The sequence below is a fragment of the Hyla sarda genome, chromosome 13, assembly GCF_029499605.1.
Source record: "Hyla sarda isolate aHylSar1 chromosome 13, aHylSar1.hap1, whole genome shotgun sequence".
In the NCBI taxonomy this organism is placed as follows: domain Eukaryota; kingdom Metazoa; phylum Chordata; class Amphibia; order Anura; family Hylidae; genus Hyla; species Hyla sarda.
The window spans coordinates 29,277,048-29,302,119 of record NC_079201.1 but is presented as its reverse complement, the minus strand read 5'-3'; the positions used below and the strand labels follow the sequence as shown (position 1 = coordinate 29,302,119).

The window sequence follows — 25,072 nt, the reverse complement described above, 5'->3', positions numbered from 1 at the left end:
ATTAACATGAGCGAAAATTCGCATATGCGAACATTAGCATATACAAATTTTCGTATATGCGAAAATTCGCACAGCGGTCTCACACAGTAGTATTACAGCCTTCTTTACACCACACAAGCTGGAAGCAGAGAGGGATGATCACTGTGATGTGTACTGTGGAAAAAAAAAAATGAAAAAAAAAACAAAAAAAAAAACACGAATATTCGTAATTACGAATATATAGCGCTATATTCGCGAATATTCGCGAATTCGCGAATATGCGATATTCGCGAATAAAATTCGAATTGCGAATATTCGCGAGCAACACTACTGTTTGTATTGTTTGTCGTTTGCCTCCCCATATGTCACATTTCTGTTTTCATTAAAAAAAGAAAATAGAAAATGTTGACATTTATCAATGCCATAGAAGTAAAGTTTTAACTGGCATTTACCTCAGTTTAATGGACTATAATCCCATATGAATTACAAAATCACGATCGAGCAAAGAAAAAGTTGCACTCACCCTTTGTAGATATAAAAGGAAATCTCCAGTGAAAAATAACTTAAGTAGCTAATCGCGGGGGGGGGGGGGTCCAACCGCTGAAATCCCCCGCGATCACTGGGAGGGGACCCGGCGCTCAGTGCGTGCTGTAGCTGGCATGCGCTCCATTCATTCCTATGGGAGCGCCAAAAAGACCAGAGTACAGCTCTCGGGCATCATGCCCCCATGGGAATGAATGGAGGGCATACCATCTACCAGTAGATGACACACACTCCTCACTGAGAGCACCAGGTTCCGTCCTGGAGATCGCGTGGGCCTCCAGCGGTGGGACCTCCTGCGATCAGCAACTTCTCCTTATTCCTGTGGATAGGGGATAAGTTATTTTTTGCTTGAGTACTCCATTAAACTTCTTTATTACAATATGCAGATAAAATCATAGTCGCAGGGAGATAACAAACATGTAGAGCGGGATTGTTTATAAGCGCCAACGTAGCCACTTTGAAATGATCCCACTCTACATGTTTGTTATCTCTCCATGACTATGATTTTATCTGCATACTAGCTGAGTAGCTCATATCCCAACCCTAAATCCCCTCCTCATATCCGACCCCAAATCCCCTCCCCATATCTCAACCTCATATCCCGACCTCATATCCCATCCTCATATCCCATTCTCATATCTCATCCTCATATACCGACCTCACATCCCAACCTCATATCCCGTCCCCATATTCTGACCTCATATCCCAACTTCATATCCCGTCCTCATATCCCGACCTCATATCCCGACCTCATATCCTAACCTCACATCCCATCCTCATATCCCAACCTCATATCCCATCCCCATATCCAGTCCCCATAACCTGTCATCATATCCGTCATCATATCCCATCCCCATATCCCGACCTCATATTCATCCCTCTATCTAATTCTCATTCCTAATCCTCATCTCCCGTCCTCAGGTGGGGCTGCATTGTGATAATGATATTGTAAGCTGAAATTAAAAGGGGCGTGGCTTAAAGGGTGGGCATGTCTTTGCAAGATGGGCCATGGCATGCTGGGAGGGTGTGGCTAGCCAGCCAGACTGATGAATTCACCAGGAGATGCAGAACGGAGCTTGTAGAGTAAATCCTATTGAAACAAAAATCCCATCCTTCACATAAGGGGGTAGGTTAGGGTTAATTTAACTATTATATATTTTTATTTGACATATAAGTAACAGGTGACCAAGTATTATCGAAATATCTCCAGCCGTACGGAAGTTATTGTGACGGTCTTACTGAACTGTACCAGGGAGCGGAGTCTAAGGTGCCGCTGGTTTTCACCAGAGCCCGCCACAAAGCAGGATGGACTTGCAGCTGCAGACGGCACCCAGGTCACTACCCCTGGCACGATCCATCCACGCAGGTTCCCAAGATTGAACTTGACCCTAGGGGAAGGGGACGCGCCCACTGGTGAAGCAGGACAGAAGAACAGCTGGGAGCAGAGAGGTGAGGCGATGCTCGGGACACACATGTGGGTGCGTCCCACATAGCGAGTCCCGGAGCCGCCGGAGTCACCGGATGGGGAGCGCTCACGGCTGGACAGAACAGCCAGAGCGTTGCCCCTAGCAATGCCTTGGACAGCCGTGAGGGCGTGTCCCGAACCGCAAGTCCCAGGACGGGCAGAAACGGGAAGGGGGAGCACTCACGGCCAGGATGGATAGCCGAAGCGCTGCCCCTAACAGTTATGCTGAAACATACATTTCCCATAAATTTGCATTGAACTTAAATCAATTATCCTATATTTATAGTGGACATATAAGTAACATGTGACCAAGTATTATCGAAATATCTCCGGCTGTTTGGAAGTTATGCAGTAACATTTATTTCCCATTGACTTGTATGGGACTTTAAAGGGGTACTCCAGTGGAAAACTTTTGTTTTTTTTAAATCAACTGGTGCCAGAAAGTTAAACAGATTTGTAAATTACTTCTACTAAAAAATATGAATCCTTCCAGCTACTCCTTAGCTGCTGAATACTACAGAGGAAATTATTTTCTTTTTGGAACACAGTGCTCTCTGCTGACATCTCTGTCCATTTTAAGAGCTGTCCAGAGTAGGAGAAACTCCCCATAGCAAACATATGCTGCTCTGGACAGTTCCTAAAATGGACAGAGATGTCAACAGAGAGCACTGTGTTCCAAAAAGTAAAGAATTTCCTCTGTAGTATTCAGCAGCTAATAAGTACTGGAATGATTAAGATTTTTTTTATAAAAGTAATTTACAAATCTGTTTAACTTTCTGGCACCAGATGATTTGAAAAAAAAAAAAGTTTTCCACCGGAGTACCCCTTTAAACAATATACCGTGCAGTTTAATTAACAATATATTTTTATATTTCAGACATTTTCGCACACTGCAATACCACATATGTTTATTTACACAGTTTTTATTTATTTTTTAATGGGAAAAGGGGGGTGATTCTTACTTTTACTAGGGAAGGTGTTAAATGATCGGTACCCTGTTTCCCCAAAAATACACCCTACCCCGAAAATAAGCCCTAGCTGGATTATCAGGGTGGGCTGCAATATAAGCCCTACCCCGAAAATAAGACCTAGACAATGCCCAGCCTGCAAATATTGAAAAACAAACTTTAACTCACCTTCGTCCTCCGTTGCTAAGGAACCGGCCTCACTGTTCTCTGCTGCTCTTGCTGCTTCCTGGTTTTGGGAGGTCTCAGAGCCTTCAGCCCATCACCGGCGGCAGCGATGTCCCGCCTCTGCCAATGATAGGCTGAGCCCACTGTCATGTAAGGAGCTGGCCGGCTTCTTACATGACAGTGGGCTAAGCCTATCATCGGCAGAGGCGGGACATCGCTGCGGCCAGTGATAGGCTGAAGGCTCTGAGACATCCCAACACCATAAAGCAGCAAGAACAGCGGAGGGACCATGAGGCCGGTTCCTTAGCAACGGTGAACGGAGGACGAAGGTAAGTTAAAGTTTGTTTTTAATATTTGCAGCCCGGGCACAGAAATACAAAGTACAGCGCAGCGGCTGATAATTATTTGGCAGGGGAGAGAGAAGCATCACTCGCGGGTGACATACGGTACGATTAGTCCCCCGATGTGGGGTGCAGCGCTGGGCTGATAAACCGGCAGGGGGGGGGGACATTGGGGGGCAATGTATTTTGTTCAATGTACATACCGTAAAGAAAATAAGCCCCACCCTGAAAATAAGCCCTTGTGTGTTTTTTGTGACTAAAATTAATATAAGACCCGGTCTTATTTTCGGAGAAACACTGTAGCTATTACATTGTACATAACGATCTCATACACAGATCATTGCAGTGTATTGATCAGCCTGGATTTTAAGCTTGGAGCAATCAATCGCCGATCGGACACGACGGAGGCAGGTGAGACGATCTCATCGCATTCTAGCTGATCGGGACATCGCAATTTCACCGCGATGGTCCCGATGAGCCCGACAGAGCTGCCGGGAAGCTTTTACTTTCATTTTAGACATGGCAATCAACTTTGAACGCCGCGTCTAAAGGGTTAAAAGTGCGTGGCACAGCGATCCGTGTCACGCGCTATTAGCCCAGGGTCTCGGCTGTCATTAGCCGCCAGGACCGACCTGGTATGACGTGGTTTGACCCAGTGTTTTATACCGGGACCGGGTGCAGGGCGTACAGATACGCCCTGTGTCCTTAAGAGGTTAAACATGATTTTTAATATTTGATTCCTTATGCCAAATAAATAACTTTTGTAATTGGCTTCCATTGAATTTTTTTTTTTTTTTTTTTAAATAAACGTTTTATGTTAGTTTTTCTGCTGTATACTTCTGGACACCTTGGTCTGAAAACATTCTGCCTGGTCAAAATCTCAGATTTTGGTCTCCTGCTTGTAATGGCAGGAGACCAAACTCAGGAAGTGTTTCTCTGCACTGAGCTTGATTAGCATCTGCACAGAGCCTCCACTGACAGCTGCACAGACTAAAAGCTACACAGACTGAAAGTGGCAAGGAGCCTCACTGAAAGATACACAGACAAGCTGCTGCACAGAGCTTGAGGTCTTCTATTCATCACAGTGCTGCAACGATGTGAGGGCGGAAGTGGTCCCCCAGCAGGTTTCAGTGATGTCATGCCTGCTGGAAAACGCCCACATTCTTCTGTTGGGATATTGTGAGAAAGAAGAAAGGTATGATACACAGTGTGGAAAGAGTGTTAGGAGTAGTTAGGGAACATAGCCTGAGTTAGTTTAGAAAAGTTTATTTGGTGACAGGTGCTCTTTAAGCAGAAGTAAACACCTGTGTGCAGGGATTGCTAGTAATAACTAGTGTTGAGCGGCATAGGCCATATTCGAATTTGCGATATTTAGCGAATATATGGACGAATATTCGTCATATATTCGCTAAATTTGCATATTCGTAATATTCGCGTTTTATTTTCGAATATGCGAAAATTTGCTTTTGCAAACAATTAGCATACACAAAAATTTGCATATGCGAAAATTCGTACGCCAGTCTCACACAGTAGTATTAGAGCCCTCTTTACACCACACAAGCTGGAAGCTGAGAGGGTTGATCACTGTGATGTGTACTGTAAAAAAAAAAAAAAAGGAATATTCGTAATTGCGAATATATAGTGCTATATTCGCGAATATTCACGAATTTGCGAATATGCGATATTCGGGAATAAAATTTGCATTGCGAATATTCACGAGCAACACTAGTAATAACTACAAGTAAAAGAGGGCGCTATGCCTCATAGAGTATTATCAGGATTTGTCCACATAAGTCACCCTCTTCCCCCCGAATTTGTCTCCATATACTGATTTTTATCAAAAAAGGAAGACATTCTAGTAATAGGAATTCGAATTGTCATAAAAGATATACAAATGAAAGGGGTTTTCTGACAAGCTGTAAAAAAATGAACTGCCTGCTCTGGGTATGAAATAATAATAATAAAAAAACATACTCACCTTACTCTGTTCAGCCCCACTTCTCCGCAATGCCCAATGCTTTTGTTTACTTCCTCTGATGATGTTCCAAAGACATTGCAGCCAATCACTGGCCTCCATATGTGTTCAGGATGTCCCCCGCAGAGAGAGTGTCACCAGAGGAAGTGAGTGCAGGCACACAGACCAACTAGATCACCTGCACTCGACTCATGAGACCCCACTTTATGTGCCAGAAATGCCCAATAAGAGATACTATACACATCCATAAATTACCTAGACTTGTATTTGGTTGAATCTTCACTTTACCCCAACACCAACATTATAGACCATGATGAAACAATTCAAATTTAAGCAAACTTTATTAAAATACAAAAAATAGAGGGAGGTAAGAGCAATATTACATAATTGGGCAGGTATGTACAAGGACATGTATCATGATGCAATTATACTAAAGGCATGTATTGCATAAGGGCTAGAAATGGGATCACAGATACAGATAGAGATACATCCCCAAATAGGATTTACCTAAGGCACAGGATGCTGCCCCTGTAACAATAAAGTTGAGACAGGTGGGAGACACAGAAAAAGCCTGTGACTACAACAATAGCCATGATTGATGGTGATAAGGATGAACCGAGTGGGGGCTTTCAAATGGGATTCACTGCGCTGCCATATAATTTCATGTTGACATGAAAAATATACACCACACAGAGGATGTTGGTATACACTCTTTCTTAGCAGGAAACTCAGCTGTTCCCAAAAGAGTTCTTGTTTATTACAGGAAGTAGATTTGTTTTTTACATTGTACAAAGAAGGAGGGTTGATTATGACATCACAATTAGCATGTTACATTTTGATTGGTTGTTCGATTATTGTGTCCGTATATATTAGCATATCTAGTGTTCATTAATTTCTTGGCAGAAGTTCTCTGTTCGTCAGATGTTTAATCTTTCTACTCCCGCATGGAGTAATTTCAAGGCTTATATTCAGAGTCACGAGCAGATAGCATTCTGATGTATATGGGTTGAAGTTTAGGTAACAGATATATTTTTCCAGCAGCAATGGCATTTTAGTATTAGTATATTGATCAGTCATTAGAAACATAAGGGTCATCCCTATCAATGGTACAAAGGCAAGAAAAGGAATCAAGCTATGCAGGGGGCGAAGTTGCTTAGTGAAAACATGTTTGGGGTTGAAGGTGAGAAGTATTTCCAATAGGGTGCATTGGTCATGTATCTTGTAGGTGTGTTGCAGCATTGCTTGTTTCCTTTTCTTGCCTTTGTTTGCATCATCAATCACAGCTATTGTTGTAGTCACAGGCTTTTTCTGTGACTCCCACCTATTGTTACAGGGGCATCCTTAGGTGCATCCTATTTGGGGATGTATCTCTATCTGTATCTGTGATCCCATTTCTGGCCCTTATGCAATACACGTCTTAAGTATATAAGTGTTCAGAAGAAATATAGGGATGGCACTACTTGTGTACGGCAACACTGGGGTTAAATGCCAATCGGACTAGTAAGCACAGCGAGGCAAATTATCTTCGTGTGAGTAAGGTGGAGGTGCTAGGATACAAACAGAGATAGGCTTGTAATATCAACCAGGTGTATAAAAAGAAATGTATATCCGCACTCACCACCGGGAACGGCACTCATAGCTCTGACATGGATTCGACGGCGGGACCGAGACTTCATAACAGATTGTGGGCTCAGAGGCTATAACCGGTCATTTCGCGCATATGCGCGAAATGACCGGTTATAGCCTCTGAGCGCACAAGCTGTTCGTAAGTCTCGGTCCCGCCGTGGAATCCATCTAGGAGCTTTGAGTGCCGTTCCTGGTGGTGAGTGCGTATATACATTTCTTTTTATACACCTCGCGTCTTTAGTACAATTGCATCATGATACACGTCCTTGTACACACCTGCACAATTATGTGATATTTGTAATATTGCTCTCACCTTCCTCTCTTCTGCCTGAGTATTCTCTTGTACCTACCCATTGTATGTTTTTCAATTGTGTTTTTATGGATTTTTGTATTCTAATAAAGTTTTCTTAAATTTGAATAAGTATTGTTTCATCGTGGTCTATAATGTTGGTGTTTTGTATCGACCATATGATATAGGTTCTCAGATAGCCATACCTTTTTGGGTAACTTGAATCTTCACTTTGTAACGCTACACTTTACTGCAGGAGAAACCTAAACCTAGACATGGCCCCATTGATAACAGCTGATGGCCAGAGTCAGAGAGAATGGATCTGAGAGGAGTTGTCTTCGTAATACAAATTCTTTAAACTTCCTTCATTTTGCTCTTCAGAAATTGTTAAAGGGGTACTCCGGTGGAAACCTTTTATTTTAATTTTTTTATTTTTTTTTAAATCAACTGGTGCTGGAAAGTTAAACAGATTTGTAAATTACTTCTATTAAAAAATCTTAATCCTTCAAGTACTTATTAGCTGCTGAATACAACAGAGGAAATTATTTTCATTTTGGAACACAGAGCTCTCTGCTGACATCACGAGCACAGTGCTCTCTGCTGACATCTCTGTCCATTTTAGGAACTGTCCAGAGCAATATATATTTGCTATGGGGATTTTCTCCTACTCTGGACAGTTCTTAAAATGGACAGAGATGTCAGCAGAGAGCACTGTGCTCGTGATGTCAGCAGAGAGCTCTGTGTTCCAAAAAGAAAATAATTTCCTCTGTATTGTTCAGCAGCTAATAAGTACTGGAAGGATTAAGATTTTTTTTAATAAAAGTAATTTACAAATCAGTTTAACTTTATTTAAAGTACTTCTTTAAACTTCCTTCACTTTGCTCTCCAGAAATTGTTAAGGTTGGAATAAGCATCTATCGACAATTTAAATTGTCTAAGGGTGCTGTCACACACAGGGATGTGGACAGACATTTTGGGGGGTAGGGCCCGAACTGAAAAAAAAGGCCACTTCCCATAATTATTTATATAAATGTCCCCGTAATGATGCCAGACTGCCCAGGGCATCTTTAGGAGTAATATCAAAAGGGCAGGTCAACCTGTGCACGTCCCTGGTCACACGCGTCCGATGCTCTGGCTCAGCTTTCCTCTGGCTTTGCTGAAAAGCGCCATAGGGAAACTGATTATTGAACTGATCCCATTCATTTGAATGGGACACTTGAGAATAATTCACCGTCTCAATCGTGATGGGGGGAATGCATGTTACATTCCGTCCACCAAAAATAACTGGGGGCCATACCACAACTATTGCACTTTGCCTAGAGTTGTGGCCTGTGATGCGGTTTAGTACTAAACCGGATCGCCGAATATATATGAAGGCACGGCACCCTTAGGCTAGGTTTTCACTTGGTGTTTTTCTGGCAGTTTTTGGAAAACTGCCACTGCAGTTTTTGAGCCAAAGCCAGAAATGTATTCAAAAGGAATAGGACATATAAAGGAAGGACTTACACTTCTCCTCCCTTATGGATCCACTTCTGAATTTGGCTCAAAAACTGCAGTGACAGTTTTCAAAAAACTGCCAGAAAAAAAAAAAATATTGGAAACCAAGCCTTAAACTATAAAACAGCATTCAGAGAGATTAACAGAAATTACAATAAAAGACTTAGTCTTCCAGAAACAGCACCATGCCTGTCTATGATAAGTGTATAGGTTATAATACCAGACACAGCCCATAGACAAAATTGGTGATAAGATGTAAGCGGAGTACCCCTTTAAAAACTGCAGTTTTGTAAAAAAATGCCATAAAAAAAAAAAACCCTGTGTAAAAACCTAGCCTAAGAGTAATGAAACAATAATATTTCATACCCATTGTTAGATTCTTTTATTTTTTATGTTGCTGTTATGACCTTCTATAGCTTAAAATGGTACTCCATTGCCCCAGTGTCCAGAATGTTTAGTTCAGAATGCTGGGTGCGGGAGTCGTGACGCTACGGCCACGCCCCTTGTGACTTCACACCCCCTCAATGCAAGTCTATGGGAGGGGGCGTGACGTCCGTCACGCCCCCTCCCATTGACTTGCATTGAGGGGGCGTGGTGTGACGTCACGATCCCCTCAGCCCATACCCAGCATTCGGAACTAAATGTTCCGGACACTGGGGCAGTGGAGTACCCCTTTAAATAATAATTGCCAAACGATTCCTGGAAAGTTTTGGTTAGCAGAAAACTTCTATAATTTCTAGTATCTCACACAGCATTAGAATATTCCAAATTAATATACAAAAATATGTGAAAAGAAGAACCATTGCTAAAAGGAGGCCTCAGTTCCTCAATAGAATCCAAGGCTCAGCTGTCCTTCTAGTTAATACTCTTGAAATGTGGAGAATTTTGAACATTTTTCGACCTAATTATTTCAATATGAAACTCTGAATGAGCTTCCGTTTTGCCTTCTTCTAAGCCCAGTGCCGAAGAAACAATGATTGTGCAAGCCCCCTCATGTCTCCCATCTGCTCCAGTTGTTTAGGAAAAGGGGTAAGACTCATGCCATAAACACAGGGCTATTGGGTTACAAATAATCCCCAGGGGGAATGATCCACTGAAAGCAGACCAGGGCTCATCCTTACAAGTACATAGTCCCAGGCTGGGGATAATTTGGGAGCTTGACGTGTCGGCTTCCTCTTACATCAGAAAGTAATTGATGAACTGTTTTCCTGAAGCTAATGCAGAAAATTCCAACAATCCCAGGAATCCCCTTAGAGTTTCCGGCATATTCCAATACAATATACATTCAATGAGAACCATACAATACTAAAATGTATTTATCAGTTCATGGTCACATAGAAAAACAAGAATACTGAACTCTTGCGAACTAGTTTCATGTATTTTAATATAGTGTTATAGTAGGGCTTATTTTAATATAGTGTTTGTTTAAAAAAAAATTATGCTTATGATTTTTCAAAATAATAGTAATAATAATTATTATTATTAGGAGTAGTAGTAGTAGTAGTAGTAATAGTAGTAGTAGAAGTAGAAGTAGTATTTTACTATTATCATCGTTATTTTTTAATAATTATTATTCTGTTATTGTTGTTATTATTATTAGTAATAGTAGTAGTAGAAGTAGTAGTAGAAGCAGTATTTTACTATTATTAGTATTATTTTTTAATCATTATTATTCTGTTATTGTTATTATTATTATTATTATGAGTAGTAGTAGTAGCAGTAGTAGTAGTAGAAGTAGTATTTTACTATTATTATCGTTATCTTTAAATCATTATTATTCTGTTATTGTTGTTATTATTATTATTAGTAATAGTAGTCGTAGTAGTAATAGTGGTAGTAGTAGTAGTAACAGTAGTAGTAGTAGTAGTAGTAGTAGTAGAAGTTGTATTTTATTATTATTATTTTTTTTAATCATTATTATTCTGTTATTGTTATTATTATTATTATTATTATTATTATTAGTAGTAGTAGTAATAGTAGTAATAGTATAGTAGTAGTAATAGTAGTAGTAGTAATAATAGTAGTAGTAGTAGTCTCCACTACTACTACTAGTGGTAGTAGTAGTAGTAGTAATAGTAGTAGTAGTGTAGTAGTGGTAGTAATAGTAGTAGTAGTAGTAGTAGTAATAGTAGTAGTGGTAGTAGTAGTAGAAGTTGTATTTTACTACAATTTTTATTATTTTTAATCATTATTATTCTGTTATTGTTATTATTATTATTATTATTATTATTATTATTATTATTAGTAGTAGTAGTAGAAGCATGTGGTAGTAGTAGAAGTAGTATTTTACTATTATTATTATTTCAATCATTATAATTATTATTAGTAGTAGTAGTAATAGTTGTAGTGGTAGTAGTAGTAATAGTAGTAGTAATAGTAGTAGTGGTAGTAATAGTAGTAGTAATAGTAGTAGTGTAGTAGTAGTAGTACAGTGACCCCCCGACCTACGATGGCCCCGACATATGATCAAATCTCAGAGGCCATCGCATGTCGATGTCAGCATCGGCATACGATGCTTTTTTATGTCGGGGCCATCACATTAAGTGCTATCCGGCAGCGCCAAATGCTTAAGCTGCTGCCGGATAGCAGCTTAATGTTCCCTGTGTGGTGCGGTAAGTATTACTTACCCCTCCACGATGCTCCGGGGTGCCCTCCGGGTCCAGCGCTGGTCTTCCGGTGTCTTATCGGCCCTCTCTGATGACGTCAATACGCTGCTGCGCACATTATCCAATAGGAATGGCGTACGCAGCGGTGTAATTACGTCGCTATGCAGGCCCAGTAAGGCCTTGCGGAAGACAGCAGAGGACGGGAGAAGACAGCGGAGAGCCCAGCGGAGGCCCGGGGTCACCATCGGGAGCGGCGGGGACACCATCGCGAGCGGTGGGGGCAAGTGAGTACAGCTTCCTATACTTTACATTGCACAAATCCCTCAACATACGATGGATTCGACAAACGATGGCTCGTTTGGAACGAATTACCATCGTATGTTGAGGGACCACTGTAGTAGTAATAGTAGTAGTAGTAATAGTAGTAGAATTTGTATTTTACTACTATTATTTTTTTTTCAATCATTATTATTCTGTTATTGTTATTATTATTATTATTATTAGTAGTAGTAGTAGTAGTAGTAGCGGCATGTGGTAGTAGTAGAAGTAGTATTTTACTATTATTATTACTTCAATCATTATAATTCTGTTATTGTTATTATAGAAGTAGTATTTTACTATTATTATTTTTTGTAATCATTATTAATTCTGTTATTGTTATTATTATTATTATTATTCTGTTATTGTTGTTATTGTTCTGTTGTTGTTGTAATAATAATAATAATAATATCCACAGAATAATATTAAGAACAACAACAACACATTATTATTATTATTATTCTGTTGTTATCACAACCCCTCCCATAGACTTGCATTGAGGGGTGTGGACATGATGTCACAAGGGGCGGAGCATGTTGGCACAAGGGGGCGTGGTAACCCTAAAAGCCCACATCAGCGTTCAGAACTAAATGTTCCGAATGCTGGGGAGTGGAGTACCCCTTTAAGTTGTTAATTCTACATTGCAGAGCTAGTACACTTTGTATTGCAAAGTCAATACTAAGGCTAATTATGGAGATTTCTTATGGTGTTTGTTCTGATGTTTGTTCCTACCCTACCTGGAACTATTGTCACAATATCCCTGTGCCACCAGGGTATAAGTGGGACAGCAATAGGGGGACTCTAGTGCTGCATAGTGCACCTGCCTGGCACTTACATCTGATCCCCATCCCACTCAAGATCGTCATTGCACCGTCAGGGTACAGTGGGACTAAATCAGGGGGACTACAGCCCTGCTGAGCGCACCTGCCGGCACCCACTGACTTTAATCTCCTGTCTGTAATACGGCACGGCACTGACCGAACCATTGCATTGCAATAACGCTGCCACATCACGAGCTATCAAACATTATAGTTAAAAGACATCATCTTGTTACTACAACTTCACATCTCCAGCCCTCCTAGTGAGACCATATGCCAATGGGAAGCAATCTCCCATACAAGTTTTTTTATATGCTTTTTAGTAATACTTTTTCATTTTCTATTCTATGTCTGAGGCAAGGGCCATGCAGAAGACATTATATTTTATTTTAAAGGGGTACTCCGGTGCTTAAACATCTTTTCCCCTATCCAAAGGATAGGGGATAAGATACCTGATCTCGGGAGTCCCGCCGCTGGGGACCCCCGGGATCAGGCACGCGGCACCCCGTTTGTAATCAGTGCCCGGAGCGTGTTCGCTCCGGGACTGATTACTGGCAACCACAGATAGCTATCACGCCCCTCCCGTAGGCTTGCATTGAGGGGCGGAGCGTGACGTCACATGGGGACGGAGGCGTGACGTCACACACCGCCGGCCCTGCGGTCGACCATAATCAGACTCGGAGCGAACACGCTCCGGGTCTGATTACAAACGGGGTGCCGCGTGCATGATCCCGGGGGTCCCCAGCTGCGGGACTCCCGCGATCAGGCATCTTATTCCCTATCCTTTGGATAGGGGATAAGATGTTTAAGCGCTGGAGTACCCCTTTAAGTGCATAATAAACTATCATTTATTGGACATATTTTCTCTCTTCTCATTTTTCTTCCTGATCTTCTCTCTTAACCTCAACCTAGCAGGACTGTTAACATTTTTGGGTTTTTCTTGTTTAATAATAAACTACTGAAGACTTCACGGTCTGCGCTGGACAATCTCTTACTTTATTGTGCTTTGCTGTTGGTGATGCCCTGCACCAGTCCGGGGCACAGAGGGGAGTTATCTGTCTATCTGTCTATCCATGTGGTATTTTGCATATGCACTAATGCACTTTATTGTGTATTGTTCATTACTTTACGTTTTTAGTGTATAATATTATGTTCATTATATAGGCCTATTATTTATTACCATTGGTCTAATGCACAGGTCTACCATGTCCGCACATATTTCTTTCTTTGGGTTTGGATATTCAGATGTATTGTAATGTGGCATGCACTAGCACTTTCATGCTTAATGTATATATGGAGGTTGGTTTATCTGTATAGTTGTGATTTATCATGTATTTTTGATACACTTGTTACTGCACCTTATATACATTTGTGTATATTAATTATAATTAATATGGATCAAGGTCAAATCCTTCTTCTCATTTTACTTTTGTTTCATTTTGTTTATGAATGTTTCACATTTGCACTGAGCACTTTTTTGCTGCTATATGCATACACCACTACAAAAATAAATATATTTTTGAATTGACTTGTGCAATATATGTGTGATCCACTAGAGGGAGTTTATGTTCCACATTTATTAGCTATTATTCATCTATCTACCCATGTGTTTTATGTCACATGGCTATGACACATCCCCTTGTATTTTTTTTTGCTTGTTTTTTTGTACTAGCCGTCAAGCCCCCTCCTATAGACATGAAAGGAGGGGGCGTGGCGTGACATCACAAAAAGCCCCAGGCTTTTGTGTTCATGAACACTGCAGCGCCGGCCCCAGGATCAGGGTCTCAGTGGCCGGACCCACCACAATCAGACATGTTATGCCCTATCCTTTGGGGCGGAGTACACCTTTAAACTGTACCTGCCATTTTAGGTACCTTTTCAAGATAATCTGTCATGTATGTATACATGAGGAATAGTGTTTTATATATATATATATATATATATATATATATATATATATATATATATATATATATTTTCTGTACTATATCATTATATAAATCGTATATATGGCATTTTTAACCTGCTATCTGCTCTGAAGGCTTATCTCAAATTTTCAGTTGTCCCTGAAATAGTAGGTAGAGCCTAGACTACATGCTATAATCTTATATAGAATACTTTACTATGTCTTTATACACACTGTATGATGCAGCAGCACATGGAAGACATTACAGAGCAGTGCTAAGCAGTCTAAGCTGTGAGTCAAGCATTGAGGAGAGATGTAATACAGAAAGTTCTTCTTTCTTTGCAGTCTATGTTTGATTCTGGATCTCTCTAAAGAGTCACCTAAATGTGATAGCTTGGGGGAGTAGGGCATATGGGGTGTAGCTGTGCGGTGACTAAAGGGTGTCAGCTTAACCCTTTCTATTCGTGATGACAGGGTGAAGGCTCCTCTGTAATGCTTGTTCTACCGCCACCCTTCCCAAGAGCTATAGGGAGGTGTAGAATAATTGAATGTCCACAACTGGAGAGTTTGCTGAAAACAATTGGAACTTTACTGAAGATTTTATTTAGGCTTCATAACTGGAACAGTCTCTATAATGCAAATTCTCTTAGAGATTGACAGTGGTTGGGACCTTAAGCGTTTTAGAGTTCGTAGACTGATATGCGCTGTTCCACTGGATTTAGGGGATTTAGTTGCGGTCCAGTAGTCACGCAAGCTTTAGCGGGGATTGGTTTAGAACTCATGGTTTAGTTTAGGCTGAGGCCGGTAGGTTTTCTGGTCTAGCGTGTCTTTGAAAGTTGTGCAGATCCATCCTGCTAGTCCGGCATCCACGAGAGCAGCAACCAAAGAGAGCGATAATTGGCGACAGCTCCCTTATATGGGCAGGGGTTGGACTAAAGCTCACTGGTCCATACAACTGTCAATCTTCTGTACAGAGAGTTATGGGTAAACATGTGACCCAAGGACCTCCAAAGGTCCTCTAACATACCATAGAGGAATTAGCATAGTCACATGACCGAAGGTCCTGAGACGCTGACAAGGTAAGTATACTATGCATTATATTAAATATACGTGATTAAATATGTACATAGAAACATTATAGAATTAGAGTAGAAGGAGGTGACCAAGGGCTGTCCCACTTGGGGGACCCTACCTGAACGTAGTAACTCTGACTTTGGGGACCACCATACAAGGTACGGTATGCAATAAGGTACCAGGACATCATATTAAATTTTACAGGTAAGAGTTACAGTCCTGGGCTAATAGGTATCTAGGAGGGGTATTTCTGGCCTCCATATTCTTTCAGGCTGGCTGCTAACTTCACTTTGCACTCTGTCTCTGCCCACATGTAACTTTGTTTTATCAATGACTTTTGTAGTTTTATCTGTTTATGTGCTTTTAGCTTAGTTCATTTGTAACTTATTAGACTGTGCCTTGGTCTATTATCTTGTCTGGTTTGGTATCTGTGTTAGTACCTTGTTTCTTGCATTTTGGCCTGTGTTCACACCTGTTTCTGTGAATCCTGAATCTTGACCCGTGTTTAGACTTGTTTGTATTTTGCATATTTCTCCTATGGCTAGGTCTGTTCCTTTGTATGTCGCTTTGACCCAAACTTAAATCTATTTGTTTATTGTACTCTGCCATTGTTGGAGTTTGGTTTTGAAGTTAGTCTAGTGTGAACTGGTTATAGTGCATCCTGATCTATATAGTGTTCTGACTTCAGATAACCTTCATACCCTGCATACCGGTTTAGCTTTAATTTTCTATCATTCTGTCTCATTCATATTATTATACCTGTCTATCTTGCTTTGGTTCTTAGACTGTTGTCTGTAAACTATATACCTGCAGCCATTATTTCCTGATATTTGTTTGTATCTACTTTACATTCATGCTGTTATTTAGTGTCCTTGTTAGCTTGTCCTTTAGTGTCCCTGTCCTTGTTAGCTTGTTATCCTTTCTTATCCTGTCCTGTGTTCCAATGTTTTACAGTTCTTGTTTATTGTTTTGACTATGACACCTCAGCCATTTAGTAAGTGAAGGGACTGACACCCAGTTGTAGAGCCGCTGCTTAGGGCAGCTATGCAAGTAGGCAGGAATAGGGGTTCTAGGGAATGCTCAGGGCTCTTTTTATCCCTACATGAGACATACACCTTCTTTCCTGCTCACCTTGTTCTCCCAAAAGAATTTTAAACCCTAAAATTAGACAGCCCGGTCACATGAAGAATCATCAACTACAAAAACATCAGCTACTTCAATCTGGTCCTCAAAAATCAAAGCCTCTCGCTCCCCAATTTCCAAGTTAGACTTTGGGCATTTTGGAACATTCATTTTAACCTGTAAAGGACCCAGGGCGTACCTGTACGTCCTGAGTCCGCTCCCGATCTATAACGCGGGGCCACGGCGTGGCCCCGCATCATAGCGGGTTGAGCCCGGTCGGGACCCGTGGCTAATAGCGCGCGGCATTGATCGCGGTGCCGCGCGCTATTAACCCTTTACCCTTAACCCTCAACTTTGAACGCCGCGTCTAAAATGAAAGTGAAACCATGCCGGCTAGCTCAGGGAGCTGTTTGGGATAGCCGCGGCGAAATCGCGGCATCCAGAACAGCTTACATGACAGCTGGAGGATCCCTACCTTTCTTATGAGAAACCATTGATCAATGTAAAAAATCAGTGTGTGCAGTGTTATAAGTCCCTATGGGAGCTATAACACTGCAAAAAAAAAGTGGAAAAAAAAAGTGAATAAAGATCATTTAACCCCTCCCCTATTAAACGTTTGAATCACCCCCCTTTTCCCATAAAAAAAAAAATCCTGTGTAAATAAAAATAAAAACCTGTGTAAACATATACATATGTGGTATCGCCACGTGCGGAAATGTCCGAATTATAAAAATATATCATTAATTAAACCGCACAGTCAATGGCGTACACATAAAAAAATGAAAATAAAAAAGTCCAAAAAGGCGTATTTTTGGTCACTTTTTATACCATTAGCAAATGAATAAAAAGTGATTAAAAAAAAGTCAGATCAAAACAAAAATGGTACTGATAAAATTTCAGATCACGGCGCAAAAAATTTGTCCTCATACTGCCCTGTATGTGGAAAAATAAAAAGTTATAGAGGTCAGAAGATGACATTTTTAAACGTATAAATTTTCCTGCATGTAGTTATGATTTTTTCCAGAAGTACGACAAAATTAAACCTATATAAGTAGGATATCATTTTAATCGTATGGACCTACAGAATAATTGTCACGGTTCGGCTGGCAGGAGGTGAATCCTCTGTGCCAGAGAGGGATTGGTGTGGACCGTGCTAGTGGACCGGTTCTAAGTTACTACTGGTTTTCACCAGAGCCCGCCGCAAAGCGGGATGGTCTTGCAGCGGCGGTAGTAACCAGGTCGTATCCACTAGCAACGGCTCAACCTCTCTGACTGCTGAAGATAGGCGCGGTACAAGGGAGTAGACAAGAGCAAGGTCGGACGTAGCAGAAGGTCGGGGCAGGCAGCAAGGATCGTAGTCAGGGGCACCGGCAGGAGGTCTGGAACACAGGCTAGGAACACACAAGGGAACGCTTTCACTGGCACGATGGCAACAAGATCCGGCAAGGAAGGGAAGGGGAAGTGAGGTTATATAGGAAGTGCACATGTGAATACACTAATTAGAACCACTGCGCCAATCAGTGGCGCAGTGGCCCTTTAAATCGCAGAGACCCGGCACGCGCGCGCCCTAGGGAGCGGGGCCACGCGCGCCGAGACAGGACAGACGGAGAGCGAGTCAGGTACGGGAGCCGGGGTGCGCATCGCGAGCGGGCGCCACCCGCATCGCGAATCGCATCCCGGCTGGAGGCGGTATCGCAGCGCACCCGGTCAGTGGATCTGACCGGGGCGCTGCAGTAGCGAGGATGTGGCGAGCGCTCCGGGGAGGAGCGGGGACCCGGAGCGCTCGGCGTAACAGTACCCCCCCCTTGGGTCTCCCCCTCTTCTTAGAGCCTGAGAACCTGAGGACCAGACTTTTGTCAAGGATGTTGTCCTCAGGTTCCCAGGATCTCTCTTCAGGACCACAGCCCTCCCAATCAATCAAAAAGAAAATTTTTCCCTCTGACCGTCTTGGAGGCCAGTATCTCCTTAACGGCGAAGATGTCAGAGGAACCGGAAACAGGAGTGGGAGAAACAAGTTTGGGAGAAAAACGGTTGATGATGAGTGGTTTAAGGAGAGAGACATGAAAGGCATTGGGAATACGAAGAGAAGGAGGAAGAAGAAGTTTGTAAGAGACAGGATTAATTTGGCACAAGACTTTGAAAGGACCAAGATAGCGTGGTCCCAGTTTGTAACTGGGGACACGAAAGCGGACATATTTAGCGGAGAGCCATACCTTGTCTCCGGGAGCAAAAATGGGGGGAGCTCTTCTTTTCTTATCGGCAAATTTTTTCATGCGAGATGAAGCCTGTAAAAGAGAATTTTGGGTCTCTTTCCATATGGTGGAAAGATCACGAGTCACTTCATCTACAGCGGGCAAACCAGAGGACAAGGGAATAGGGAGGGGGGGAAGAGGGTGACGGCCGTACACCACGAAAAATGGGGATTTAGCAGAAGATTCAGAGACTCTAAAGTTGTACGAGAATTCGGCCCAAGGTAGAAGATCTGCCCAGTCATCCTGGCGGGAGGAAACAAAATGCTGTAAATAGTCACCCAGGACCTGGTTAATTCTTTCTACTTGCCCATTGGATTGAGGATGATAAGCAGAAGAGAAGTTTAATTTAATCTTGAGTTGTTTACAGAGAGCCCTCCAGAATTTTGACACGAATTGGACACCTCTATCCGAGACAATCTGCGTGGGCAAACCGTGAAGACGAAAAATGTGTACAAAAAATTGTTTTGCCAACTGAGGCGCTGAAGGAAGACCAGGAAGAGGAATAAAATGTGCCATCTTGGAAAATCGATCAACGACCACCCAAACAACAGTGTTGCCACGGGATGGGGGTAGGTCTGTAATAAAGTCCATACCAATCAGAGACCAAGGCTGTTCGGGGACAGGCAGAGGGTGAAGGAGACCAGCAGGCTTCTGGCGAGGAGTCTTATCCCGGGCACAGACAGTACAGGCCCGCACAAAATCAACAACATCTGTTTCCAGAGTCGGCCACCAATAGAAACGAGAGATGAGTTGCAAGGACTTTTTGATGCCCGCATGGCCTGCGAGGTGGGAGGAGTGACCCCATTTGAGAATCCCGAGACGCTGGCGTGGAGAAACAAAGGTCTTCCCTGGAGGAGTTTGCCTGATGGAGGCTGGAGAAGAGGAGATCAGACAGTCAGGAGGAATGATGTGTTGCGGAGAGACCTCTACTTCCGAGGCATCCGAGGAACGAGAGAGAGCATCGGCCCTAATGTTCTTGTCGGCAGGGCGAAAATGAATTTCAAAGTTAAAACGGGCAAAGAACAACGACCACCTGGCCTGGTGAGGATTCAGCCGTTGGGCAGACTGGAGATAGGAGAGATTCTTGTGATCGGTGAAAATGATAACTGGAAATTTTGATCCCTCCAGCAGATGCCTCCATTCCTCAAGTGCCAATTTAATGGCCAGTAGTTCTCGATCCCCGATGGAGTAGTTCCTCTCCACCGGAGAGAAGGTCCTAGAAAAAAAACCACAAGTAACAGCATGCCCGGAAGAATTTTTTTGTAGAAGGACCGCTCCAGCTCCCACTGAGGAGGCATCAACCTCCAATAGGAAGGGTTTAGATGGGTCAGGTCTGGAGAGCACGGGAGCAGAAGAAAAGGCAGACTTGAGCCGTTTAAATGCGTCTTCCGCTTGAGGAGACCAGGACTTAGGATTGGCATTCTTCTTGGTTAAAGCCACGATAGGAGCCACAATAGTGGAAAAATGTGGAATAAATTGTCTGTAATAATTGGCGAACCCCAAAAAACGTTGGATAGCACGGAGTCCGGAGGGGCGTGGCCAATCTAAGACGGCAGAGAGTTTATCTGGGTCCATTTGTAGTCCCTGGCCAGAGACCAAGTATCCTAGGAAAGGAAGAGATTGACATTCAAACAGACATTTCTCCATTTTGGCATAAAGTTGATTGTCTCGAAGTCTCTGAAGAACCATGCGGACATGCTGGCGATGTTCTTCTAAGTTGGCAGAAAAAATCAGAATATCGTCCAGATACACAACAACACAGGAATATAAGAGATCACGAAAAATTTCATTAACAAAGTCTTGGAAGACGGCAGGGGCGTTGCACAGGCCAAAGGGCATGACCAGATACTCAAAGTGTCCATCTCTGGTGTTAAATGCAGTTTTCCATTCGTCCCCCTCCCTGATGCGGATGAGATTATAAGCACCTCTTAAGTCCAGTTTGGTAAAGATGTGGGCACCTTGAAGGCGATCAAAGAGTTCTGAGATAAGAGGTAGGGGGTAGCGGTTTTTTACCGTGATTTTATTAAGTCCGCGGTAATCAATGCAAGGACGTAGGGAGCCATCTTTTTTGGACACAAAGAAAAATCCAGCTCCAGCAGGAGAGGAGGATTTGCGGATAAACCCCTTTTTTAAATTTTCCTGGATGTATTCAGACATAGCAAGAGTCTCTGGGGCGGACAGAGGGTAAATTCTGCCCCGGGGTGGAGTAGTGCCCGGGAGGAGGTCAATAGGACAGTCAAAAGGCCTGTGAGGGGGTAAAGTCTCAGCTTGCTTTTTGCAAAATACGTCAGCATAGTCCATATAAGCCTTAGGGAGACCGGTTACCGGAGGAACCACAGGGTCACAGCAGGGAGTACTGGGAACCGGTTTAAGACAGTCCTTGAAACAAGAAGTACCCCAGCTCTTGAACTCTCCTGTGGACCAATCAAGGGTTGGGGAATGGCGTTGAAGCCACGGTAGTCCAAGGAGAATTTTGGAAGTGCAATTGGAGAGGACCAAAAACTCAATTTTTTCGTGATGAGGTCCGATGCACATTAGGAGGGGTTCCGTGCGGTAACGCACGGCACAGTCCAATCTTTCAGTGTTAACACAATTGATGTAGAGGGGTCTGGCGAGACTGGTCACAGGGATGTTGAACCTGTTGATGAGAGAGGCCAAAATAAAATTTCCTGTAGATCCGGAATCCAAGAAGGCCTTAGTAGAGAAGGAGAAGGTAGAGGCAGATATCCGCACAGGCACAGTAAGGCGTGGAGAAGCAGAGTTGACATCAAGAACTGTCTCACCTTTGTGCGGAGTCAGCGTACGTCTTTCCAGGCGGGGAGGACGGATAGGACAATCCTTCAGGAAGTGTTCGGTACCGGCACAGTACAGGCAAAGATTCTCCATGCGGCGTCGTGTCCTCTCTTGAGGTGTCAAGCGAGACCGGTCAACTTGCATAGCCTCCACGGCGGGAGGCACAGGAACGGATTGCAGAGGACCAGAGGAGAGAGGAGCCGGGGAGAAAAAACACCTCGTGCGAACAAAGTCCATATCCTGGCGGAGCTCCTGACGCCTTTCGGAAAAACGCATGTCAATACGAGTGGCAAGATGAATGAGTTCAAGTAGGTTAGCAGGAATTTCTCGTGCGGCCAGAACATCTTTAATGTTGCTGGATAGGCCTTTTTTAAAGGTCGCGCAGAGGGCCTCATTATTCCAGGATAATTCGGAAGCAAGAGTACGGAATTGGATGGCGTACTCGCCAACGGAAGAATTACCCTGGACCAGGTTCAGCAGGGCAGTCTCAGCAGAAGAGGCTCGGGCAGGTTCCTCAAAGACACTTCGAATTTCCGAGAAGAAGGAGTGTACAGAGGCAGTGACGGGGTCATTGCGGTCCCAGAGCGGTGTGGCCCATGACAGAGCTTTCCCAGACAGAAGGCTGACTACGAAAGTCACCTTAGACCTTTCAGTAGGAAACTGGTCCGACATCATCTCCAAGTGCAGGGAACATTGTGAAAGAAAGCCACGGCAAAACTTAGAGTCCCCATCAAATTTATCCGGCAAGGAAAGTCGTAGGCCGGAAGCGGCCACTCGCTGCGGAGGAGGTGCAGGAGCTGGCGGAGGAGATGATTGCTGAAGCTGTGGTAGTAGCTGCTGTAGCATAACGGTCAGTTGAGACAGCTGTTGGCCTTGTTGCGCTATCTGTTGTGACTGCTGGGCGACCACCGTGGTGAGGTCGGCGACAACTGGCAGTGGAACTTCAGCGGGATCCATGGCCGGATCTACTGTCACGGTTCGGCTGGCAGGAGGTGGATCCTCTGTGCCAGAGAGGGATTGGCGTGGACCGTGCTAGTGGACCGGTTCTAAGTTACTACTGGTTTTCACCAGAGCCCGCCGCAAAGCGGGATGGTCTTGCAGCGGCGGTAGTAACCAGGTCGTATCCACTAGCAACGGCTCAACCTCTCTGACTGCTGAAGATAGGCGCGGTACAAGGGAGTAGACAAGAGCAAGGTCGGACGTAGCAGAAGGTCGGGGCAGGCAGCAAGGATCGTAGTCAGGGGCAACGGCAGGAGGTCTGGAACACAGGCTAGGAACACACAAGGGAACGCTTTCACTGGCACGATGGCAACAAGATCCGGCAAGGAAGGGAAGGGGAAGTGAGGTTATATAGGAAGTGCACATGTGAATACACTAATTAGAACCACTGCGCCAATCAGTGGCGCAGTGGCCCTTTAAATCGCAGAGACCCGGCGCGCGCGCGCCCTGGGGAGTGGGGCCGCGCGCGCCGGGACAGGACCGACGGAGAGCGAGTCAGGTACGGGAGCCGGGGTGCGCATCGCGAGCGGGCGCCACCCGCATCGCGAATCGCATCCCGGCTGGAGGCGGTATCGCAGCGCACCCGGTCAGTGGATCTGACCGGGGCGCTGCAGTAGCGAGGATGTGGCGAGCGCTCCGGGGAGGAGCGGGGACCCGGAGCGCTCGGCGTAACAATAATAAGGTGTCATTTTTACTGAAATATGCACTGCGTAGAAACGGAAGCCCCCAAAATTTACAAAATGGCGTTTTTCTTCGATTTTGTTGCACAATGATTTTATTCTGTTACGCCGTGGATTTTTGGGTAAAGTTACTATTGTCACTGCAAAGCAGAATTGGTGACGCAAAAAATAAGCCCTAATATGGATTTTTAGGTGGAAAATTGAAAGGGTTATGATTTTTAAAAGGTAAGGAGGAAAAAATGAAAATGCAAAAACTGAAAAAACCTACTTCATTGAGAGGTTAAAAGGTCAATGGTGTATTTGTATAAAATCCCCAAATTGCTGATTTTTGGTCACTTTATATAACAGAACATTTTTTTTTTAAAGTGATCAAAAAGGCCCATCAAAACAAAAATGGTACCGATAAAATCTGCAGATCATGGCACAAAAAAGTAAGCTTCATGCATGGAAAAACAAATGTTATAGGGGGTCAGAAGAGTATAAGGATAAGGATAGGGGATAAGTTTCAGATCGCGGGGAGTCCGACCGCTGGGGCCCCCCACGATCTCCCATACCGGGCCACGGCTCTCTGCATAGAGAGCGTGTGTCCACCACCGCACGAGGCGGCGGCTGACACGCGCCCTCCATTTACTGCTATGGCAGAGCCGAAGCGCTTCCTTCGGCAATTTCCGGCTCTTCCATAGCAGTGTATGGAGGGGGCATGTCGGCCGCTGCTTCGTGCGGTGGTCAACACGCCCTCTCTAACCAGAGAGCCGGGGCCCCGTACGGGAGATCGCGGGGGGGCCCAGCGGTCGGACCCCCGCGATCTGAAACTTACCCCCTATCCTTAGGATAGGGGATACATTTTTCAATCCCGTAGTTCTTCTTTAAGCATACTTTTTTCATACAAAAAGTAATTTTTAAAAAGTAGTAAAATAAAACCTGTAGAAATTGGAAACAAAAATAGAGAAACACAGCTGCACATTTACAACTTGTATTTTGATCTACTCGCTTCTCAGCATAATTTCAAAACTAACAGGTTTTTTGTTAATAGTGTTGAGCGCAAATATGGGAATAGTGAATTTCTATCGCAAATATCGGTGCTTTACGATTTGGCGAATATTGATGAATTTGGGAATATTAGTTTTTTTTTTTTTTCACAGTACACATCAAAATGATGTGTACTGTGTAAATAAAAAGTGATCATCCCTCCCTGCTTTCAGCTTGTGGTCCAAAGAAGGCGAATACGCGAAAATTTGCGAATATTGGCACTTCCACACTGATCCCACCCTTCTTTTAGCTTGTGGGCCAATGAGAAGGATGCAAATACAGTCGTCTGAGGTTAGCAACATCCTTAGCAACCAATAGGAAAGTAGTTAGTTGAAAGATATAATCACACATGCGCATTTTGTGAATTTCCTTACGAATTTTGCATGAAAAAAAAGTAAACGAATATGCAAAATTTGTGAATATAGGATGAATATTCGTCCATATATTCACAAAATATCGTGTATTCCAATATGGCCTATGCCGCTCGTCACTATCAGTTAACCTATATAAATTGGGCAGAATAATAATGTGTAATTTATATTGCAAAGTGCACTGCGTAGAAAGAGAAGCTCCCAAAATGTGCAAAATGGCGTTATATACACATACACTTACATATAACCCCCCCCT

The 25,072-nt window shown here is 43.4% G+C and overlaps 1 protein-coding gene and 1 long non-coding RNA gene across 9 annotated transcripts in view; one reads left to right on the top strand and one right to left on the bottom strand.

Annotated features, from left to right (window-relative positions):
• ANKFN1 (ankyrin repeat and fibronectin type III domain containing 1) overlaps positions 1–25,072 on the bottom strand; it is a 597,928-nt gene that overhangs the window by 420,498 nt on the left and 152,358 nt on the right. Inside the window, exon 1 of one of the 8 annotated variants that reach the window (XM_056550599.1) lies at positions 3,124–3,248. The exons of the other annotated variants lie outside the window; for them this stretch is intronic. The gene's annotated coding sequence lies outside the window, so the exon portion shown is untranslated. Of the gene's footprint in view, positions 1–3,123; positions 3,249–25,072 lie in introns of those variants that run through there. 8 annotated transcript variants of the gene reach the window in all.
• The window catches only part of LOC130297750 (uncharacterized), a 55,988-nt gene continuing 34,244 nt past the window's right edge, over positions 3,329–25,072 (top strand). The window contains exon 1 of the long non-coding RNA XR_008849673.1: positions 3,329–3,449. This is a non-coding gene — a long non-coding RNA (uncharacterized LOC130297750). The remainder of the gene's footprint in view (positions 3,450–25,072) is intronic.